This window comes from Delphinus delphis, chromosome 4, assembly GCF_949987515.2.
Source record: "Delphinus delphis chromosome 4, mDelDel1.2, whole genome shotgun sequence".
NCBI classification, from domain to species: domain Eukaryota; kingdom Metazoa; phylum Chordata; class Mammalia; order Artiodactyla; family Delphinidae; genus Delphinus; species Delphinus delphis.
In genome coordinates this window covers 77,644,681-77,652,790 of record NC_082686.1, presented here as the reverse complement: position 1 = coordinate 77,652,790, position 8,110 = coordinate 77,644,681, and the positions used below count along the sequence as shown (strand labels likewise).

At 39.3% G+C, this 8,110-nt stretch overlaps 1 pseudogene; it reads right to left on the bottom strand.

Annotated features, from left to right (window-relative positions):
- Window positions 1–5,300: 5,300 nt before the first annotated feature.
- LOC132424147 (nascent polypeptide-associated complex subunit alpha pseudogene) lies at window positions 5,301–6,116 on the bottom strand (annotated as a pseudogene).
- Between the last annotated feature and the right edge of the window lie 1,994 nt (window positions 6,117–8,110).

The following is an 8,110-nucleotide window of genomic DNA, read 5'->3' as shown; positions in this document are numbered from 1 at the left end:
ATGTTAAAAAAAAAAAAGTGATGTGTGTTAGGCAAGGACTAGGGAGGTGTTAATATGCTAATCCTCCTGGATAACACAACTTAAATTTACAAAGACCTCCATGATATCAATCCTCTATTCACTAATGAGATCCTTTATTCTTTCAACTAACATTTATTGAAGGCCTACTATGTGTAATTATTATGCCAACTATTGTAGAGTTGCACAAAGGCACAGTCTTTGCACTCGAATTGCTGACTATAATAGAGGAAATACCCAATAAATGTGCAGTTTTAAAATGATGCCACTTGTGTTAGTTAGGAGTAAACACCAGGTATCAACCAGCCCAGCACGTGAGCCCTAACTCAGCTCCCAGGGCTTGGGAGGCTTCCTGAAGGGACTGGAATATCGGCTGAGGTCAGAAGCACAAGTGCGAGCCATGCAGGCTGAGTGTGCAAGGAGAAGCGATAAAGTGGAGGATAGGGTGAAAAGATGCTCCAGCTGGAGGAAGTCGCATGTACCTCGGCCACAGAACAGGGTGGAAGAGTAGCAAGGTGCCTTCATGGGACCGTAAGTGGCTCAGTTTGGATGGAGCATAGAATATGAAAAAAGGGTAAGGAGAGATGAGGGTGGTAAGACACGGACAAATCATGAAAGCCTCCCAAGCCATATTAAGGAGTTTGAAACTTAATCCTTAAGAAGGAGTGAAAGGAATGAGGGCAAAGAGGTGAGGAGAGGAGCCAAAGATCAGCCAAAAAGAGCAGAAAAGGTTTAAAGCACTGAAAAAGCCACAGTCTAATTTCTGTTTTGGAAGAACAGTCTGGCTGGACTGTGTGTAACACAGGATTGGAATGGGCAAGACTGGATGGAGGGAGGTCTAATAGATGTATTATGACCTGACCTGACCCAAGTCACAGTGAGGAAGGGAGAAAGGATGGCTGCAAGAGGCAGAGCGCCAAGAAGCAACAGGCTTGACGTAATGTTTGATGTGGGATGGGAAAACTAGTCTAAGACAGTACCTAAGTTGGCAACTGGTGGGTATGGGTTCACTGAGAAAGAGAATTTAAGAGGAAGGAGTCAGGGAGTGGACAGAAGTAGTCGTGAGAATAATGAGGGAGCTTTAACCTCAAAGTAAGGATGCTTTTTGAAAGCTGGAAATCTGCTGTTCTTCAAAGGCACACTGTGAGACCACCAGCTCTGCTCTGGACATTCCACAGATACCTCTGAATAAATACACTCCATTGCACAGAGCAAGGGTCTGCTGAGCAGTCTGGATTGAAGAGGAAGTGTAGCCATAAAACAGCTCTTTGTCTCATTATTCAGTTCCGTGACCTAAGGAAAGGTCTGAAGATCGAAGACTCTGCCCCTAAGTTGCTTATAACCTCCATATTTTACTTTTTTCATTTGAGAAGTGGGAAAAATATTCTATCAACATACTTTGCACAACTGCCCTAAGGAAGTTCCACTTAAAATACACATAAAGTATTCTATAAATTGAACACGATCATAAATACGTAACAACTGACTTGCGCAACTTAAAAAAAATGTTTCCTAATCTGTGAAACTTTTCACCAGTCTGGAACTTCTTTGAAGTCGCAAGTCCTGAGTTTTTTAAACTGAGTGTTTACTACCCCACCCCTTAGCATAAGCTCAGGGAGAATATAATATTTCCTCTGATCTAATTAAAAGCAAGAAAAATTTTAATCTTAAAACTTTTGCTCTGGGATTAGAAACTCAGAACTCTTCATGCACTGCTGCTAAGCTTTGGGTCACTGGTTCTTTACGACTATCGTGTTTAAGTATTCTATTACCTCATTTTGATTAGAAGATGATATTTTGAAGGGAAAACTATCTCATGATTAGTTTCAAAGAATTTGAACTTGAGTCCCAGATTTGATATTGCCTAGCTTGGTGACCTTGGACAGTCCTCTTTGTCTCTTACACTTCAATCACTTCCTCTGTTCTATGGAATGAAGGTGATAGCTTTTGTTTTGCTTTCCTCACTGGCATCACTAAATTTTTATTTAGGAAGAGTTTACTTAGCACTTACTATATGCAGGGAAGTTTGCTAGGTTTGGTGAAACAGAGGAAATCCATAGTACGGCTGTGGAGACGCATATTTATCCAGAAACATTACAAAACAACATGGTACTTACTATTCATTTCTTCAAACAACTATAGGAAGACAAAGAACAGAACTAACAGCCTGGGCAAATCAGGAAGGCTTCATAAAGGAGGTAGTATTCAAGCTATAATCTTGAAGGATCTGGTTGAGTAAATAGGTGGTTGAAGGCTGTTGCATTCTGAATAGCATGTAATGAAAACATAGGGTCATGCTCAGGAACTATGACAGATAATTATTACTATTAAGAGTATTTATATGTCCAAGTACTACTGAAGAAGAGATGCAAAGCTCAGATAATCTTTTCCATCTACAAGGCCACTACATTTACCCATCATTACCTCTTTTATACAGACTTGCAGCACCCCAGTGTACGTGCTGCACACAAACTTTGTGGTCTGAAATAAGGGAAAGGTTATGGCCCAAAGGATATTACCCAAGGGATCCAAGAGCAATGCATTGGAAAGGTGAGTATGAGTTAAAGTCTTCAGCATTCAACAAAGTTCAAAGCCAAGGAATCCAAGTACCCATGCCAAGTCCAAAGGGCCGAAGGGAGACCACCAGATGGAAATGAAATCAAGGGTTAAGCCCAGGATGCAAAGTGGCATGGCATCAGCTCCTGAAAAGGGGAAAGTTCCTGGAATCTAGCACTGAGATATGGTAACTTTCTTTTACTGGTCATTGGGCGCATGGAATGAGTTGTATATGGTCAGTTTTATTTATTTTTTCCTAATTCTACTTTTGCATTTCCTTAATTCCACTTCTTGCATTATTATATGATCTGTATCTTGGTTTAAAAAGAGTTCTGGCTTTTAAATCCCACTTGAACTTCCCATCTATCTTTATCTTCACCTTATCTTCCCCAGACATTAATTCATTCTGCAGATAGTCTGATTCTCACCCTTTTTATTTATTGTAAGTTAATTTAGAAAGGTTTATCCAAATTTTGTTCAAATACCTACTAATGAAAAGAAGTAAACTATTTTTTTTCTTTTAAGTTTCTCTTTTTAAGATTTGAGGTGAGGGTTGGAAAATATAATACTTAGGATTCAGGAAAACAGACACATTCACATCATTTGCAAGGGGGTGAGAATATGTGTAAATATCTTATAAATGAAGAATGTGAAAGTCCACTGATCAAATAATTTTATTTAGATCATTGAGTAAAATTCTTAGGACCAAAATTTCAGTTATCTATGTTCAAAGAAATATAAAATATGATAGTAAGATACAGTTTATACTCTAGTAGATTTTTAAACTCTAAAGAAAGTTTTTGAATATCACATGTTGGCAAGTACCCAGGTTTCCCCAAGGCAGTGGGAAAATGGACATTTTTTAGGAGTGCTAATGAGCATTAAAAATAGTGAAACCTCTCTAGTGAGCAGTTTGACAATGTATGCAAAAATTTAATAAATGTCTCACTCTATTTGTCTCAGAAGATCCGCTTCCAGACATTTAGCTTCTAGACGGAAAGCATTATGTCTCCACGTTCTGACTGTCCCAGAAACTCATTTCACAGTGAAATGAGTTTGAACTTGAGTCCCAGATACAAGGTACAGCAGTGAATGTCTGTCCCTGGAATAGAAAGGCTTCTAATGTTAATTTTAAATACGTTTTGAACTCTAGGCTCTTCCCTTGTCTCATCAGGAAGAGAATCCTAAATACTGTCTCAATTTGTGCAAGAACTATACATTGGGCATTTCTAACCCTGTGTTTGGTTCAATCTCTTGTGCGATGCCATCGATTCATGTCCTCTTTTCTTAATTATTAAATGATGTCTTTAGTTGAGATTTATCTTGCTTTTCAAATAGGAATTTTCTTTTAATTTTATTGGAAAGGGACTATAGGAGTTCAAGATAAAATCTGGGTACCTTAGAGCCTAGAAAACCAATGTGCTCCAAACCCCACAAACATATATATAGTTAAAAAATTAAAACAAAATTAAAACAAAATTAAAACAAAATTTCCAGTTTTTAATAGTTTTTTTTATTGACTTCTCTGGTCTGCCACTTATGTTTTATGTATTACATTTTGTATAATACCTTAAATTCCATAGAAGTCTTTTAAGATGCAATATTATTTCTTTCTCACAACAACCTTATGAATAAGTCTCTAACTTTATTCCATTTTTCAGATGATGAAAATGAGTCTCAGGGTGGTAAAGTATCTTGTAGAAGATTCAGCTAATAGTTACTAGCTGGGCCTCAGAGCCAAGTATTCTGCTTCCTGGACCCAGGCTCTTTATATAACACTAGATGCCTTTCTGGTTTCCTCAAGAAGACCTCTCAGAACTGCCTCAGAATCTTGGCAATGTCTCCCTCTGAACTGTACATTTTTTCCAAAGGTCTTCTCAGCAGGATCCTCTGGCTGCGTCTGAGACCAGAACACTCAATAGCACAGTTGCTTTCTCAAGGTCATCACCGCGTTCACCTCAGAATCCTGTGTCACTCAGCACAGCTTTGCCAAGGTCATGTGCTTGGTCCCCGAGACCCTTGTTGTTGTGACTATCTCACTTTCCCACCCCTTGCATACACAAGCTGCATGGCTGGACTGCTACATCTTATAGTCCGGAAAATTTTAAGATAGTTCTAAATTTAGCTTAACATTTATATTTCTTTTTGTATACCTTAAAAATGTTACTGCATCTGTTAAACAGCTTTCTGGAGCCCAACTTCAAATCAGGAATACTTGGAAACTGAAGAAATATTTACACTGCTCCCAAATCAGTTGTGAAAACAGCATAATATAATCAGTTGTTATTTATAGAAGCTTTATAGATATTACCAGATGCTATAGAGTTCCCCAGAGAATACTGGCTCTTGCTCTGGTGTCGTTAGTAAAGACTCATAACCTACATCGGGAGACCTGTCTATTAAGTTCAGTAAGCTCTTACCTCTAGTATTTAAGACCCACAACCATACTGCTTAAATGTAGTTTTCGGTTTCCTCTTGCATTAGATTTCAAGGCTCCAGCTAATACGGATTATTTGCTTTCTTAAACATGCCTTTTGTGTTCACATTTCATGACTTTTACTCGTGCTGATCCTTTGACCCGGCAGAATAATAGTCCAGTTATTATGGAAAGCCTACATCTGCACAAGCATCTCCATATATATTATGTTTTATGGTCTTTACAATAGCCCATTGCCATTTTACAAGTGAAGAAAATGAAAATTTGGGAGGGAAATGCTTTGTTTTTTTTTTTATCCAACAAGAAGCCATAACTTTATTAATGATAGAAACAGTACAAATTTCAAACCCAGCTGCAGTTACTCTTTTGAAACACCAAAAAAAGGTCCTCTTTTCAAGATGGTTACATTGTTAATTCCATAATAGCATTTACAATATCATTACTGTTGTTCTTCAGGGCTCGGACTGCCTTTGCTCTCGACACATTTGTTTGTGACATGACCAATTCTATGTCCTTAACTTCCACACCTGTTTCATCAACCTCTTCCTCTTCACTCTCCTCTTGTACAGTTGGAGTCTGTGTGTTTTCTTGAATGTTTGAGACACCTTCACCCTGAACTTTGAATTTCTCAGCAGCTGCTAACTGTGCTTGCTGAGATAAATCCTCGATCTTGGCTTCCCCAAAAACTATGTAGGTATCTGAAGCTGGGCTCTTGTATGCATCTGGTTTTGTGATGACAAAAAGGATATTCTTAGATTTCCGGATAGTGACTCTAGTAACCCCTGTAACCTGTCGAAGACCCAGTTCGGACATAGCCTTCCGTGCCTTCTTTTCACTCCGGCTCTGTTTTGCTTTACTGACTGGTTCTTCATCGATTTCAGCTGCCGCTGCCAGCTGGGCTTGTTGTGTGGTTGCCTGTGTAGAATCCTGTTTCTCAAGCTCTGGTACTGATTCATCACTATCAGATTCTGTTCCAGACCCTGTCTCAGCCTGGGGCTGTGGCAACTCCTGCTCTGTAGCAGGGACGGTTTCTGTGGCTTCACCGGGCATTTTGTGCGGGGAACGCGGAACCAAGATGGCGGCAGAAAGAGAGCTAGCGAGAGCGTGACCCGCCGGGAAATGCTTTGTTGAATGTCTTACTCTTGAAATCTAGGCTTCAAAGCTTCACCATGCCAGACTGCCTTTCCTGGTACAATTTAATTAAAATTCAGAGAAAGGTACTTTCAAAAAATATAACCACATATTTATGATGTGGTTTAATAAAATTATATATTAACAAACTGATATAAATGACATTGGGATAAAAGAGTAAAGAAAATAAAAGAATTTAGACTTAAAAACAGCAAAAAATTGAGAGACACATCCTTCACACATAGTATTCCTTCAGAGTAGAACATTCTTTCCCCTTGTCTTTTTCTAATTCTTACTCATCAGTGAGATCTTAGCTTAAAGTGTCACTTCCTGTAGGGAGCTTTTTCTGACTTGCCCTTTGGAGACTGGGATAAATGGTCTTGCCATGGGACCCTGTGGCCCTGTGATTTCTCGATCATAGCAGTTAACACATTGTTATTCCTTGTTTAATTTTCTATTTTGCTATTAGATTGAAAGCTCCATAAGGGACAAAGTCTGTACTATCTCTTCTTTACTCTAATGTATAGCAGCACCATACATATCTCCTGGAACATGGTAGCCACTTATATTTGATGAATGAAAGAAAGAAGAGAGAGACAGAGAGAGAGAAAGGGGTAGTAGAAAGCCCTTAGACTCTAGAGTGTAACCAAACTTATCCATTTAAGAGTTTTTTACTTTGAACAGTTACTCAACTTCTCTCAGTGTACAGTTTCTCACCAGTAAAAGGGTCATACTAGGTAGAATAACAGCTATTTATAAGAGGTCTTATGAGATGCTTGGAACATAATTAAAAAAATGAAAAGAATTTCTTTTTGATATCCAATTAGATGACATTCTCTCATTCTCAGTTATAGTGTGACTCTGGAGAACCTCTGTTTCTAGTCTTTTGGTAGCAGTTCCTCTGATAACACCCCGTGTTCTAATCATGCAGAGAGCCCTTGGATATTTCAAAATCAACACTGAAAACTTGAATTCATTGTCTTCCTCTCACAACTTTTCTCCCCCTTTATTTCCAGTTCCTGTTAAATGTACCACAATCCACACAAAAGATGAAATCAGAGCCGGAAACCTTGTCTCCTACCCTCGCCACTCTCATTGTCTCCCTTAGTCTATAGCGTTGCTTCTCAGTTAGACATAATTTTGCCTTCGAGGGGATGGTGATGTCTGGAGACATTTGCCTTAGAGTTTGGTGATGTCTGGAGACATTTATGGTTGTCACGATAGGGAGGATGTGGTAGCACCTCATGGGTAGAGGCCAAAGACGCTGTGAAAACTCCTACAATGCATAAGACAGCCCACTATAGCAAAGTATTCCACTCAAGGTATCAGGAGTGCTGAGGCTGAGAAAACTTAGAGTGGGAAGTTAGTAAATTTCAAAACTGGCATTCTAATCATTGGTCTTTGAAACTACTGGCAGTACTGCATAATTTACTGGTGGAAAAAAAGGGATGACTTCCTCCAGAAAGTGCTGTAATTACCCCAAATGTCAGTAGAATTGGTGAGGTATGAGGCTGACTGTTTTGGAAGGAATTATATAGATTCTTCAGATTTTCTCTAGAATAGCAGTCTCAAAGTGTGGTCCTGAGACCTCTGGAGGCCCCTGAGACATTTTCAGGGAGTATTCAAAATTAGAATTATTTTTACAATAATATTAAGATATTATTTACCTTTTTCACCCTTTATCTTACGAGAGTAGAGAGGAATTTTCCAGAGTCTATATGACATACAATATTGCCACATGTTAAATTCAGAAAGAAGTGAGTATCCACCTGTGTTATATTAAACCAGACATTAAAGAGACTTGGAGGGCTTCCCTGGTGGCGCAGTGGTTGAGAGTCCACCTGCTGATGCAGGGGACACGGGTTCGTGCCCCGGTCCGGGAAGATCCCACATGCCGCGGAGCAGCTGGGCCCGTGAGCCATGGCCGCTGAGCCTGTGTGTCCGGAGCCTGTGCTCCGCAACGGGAGA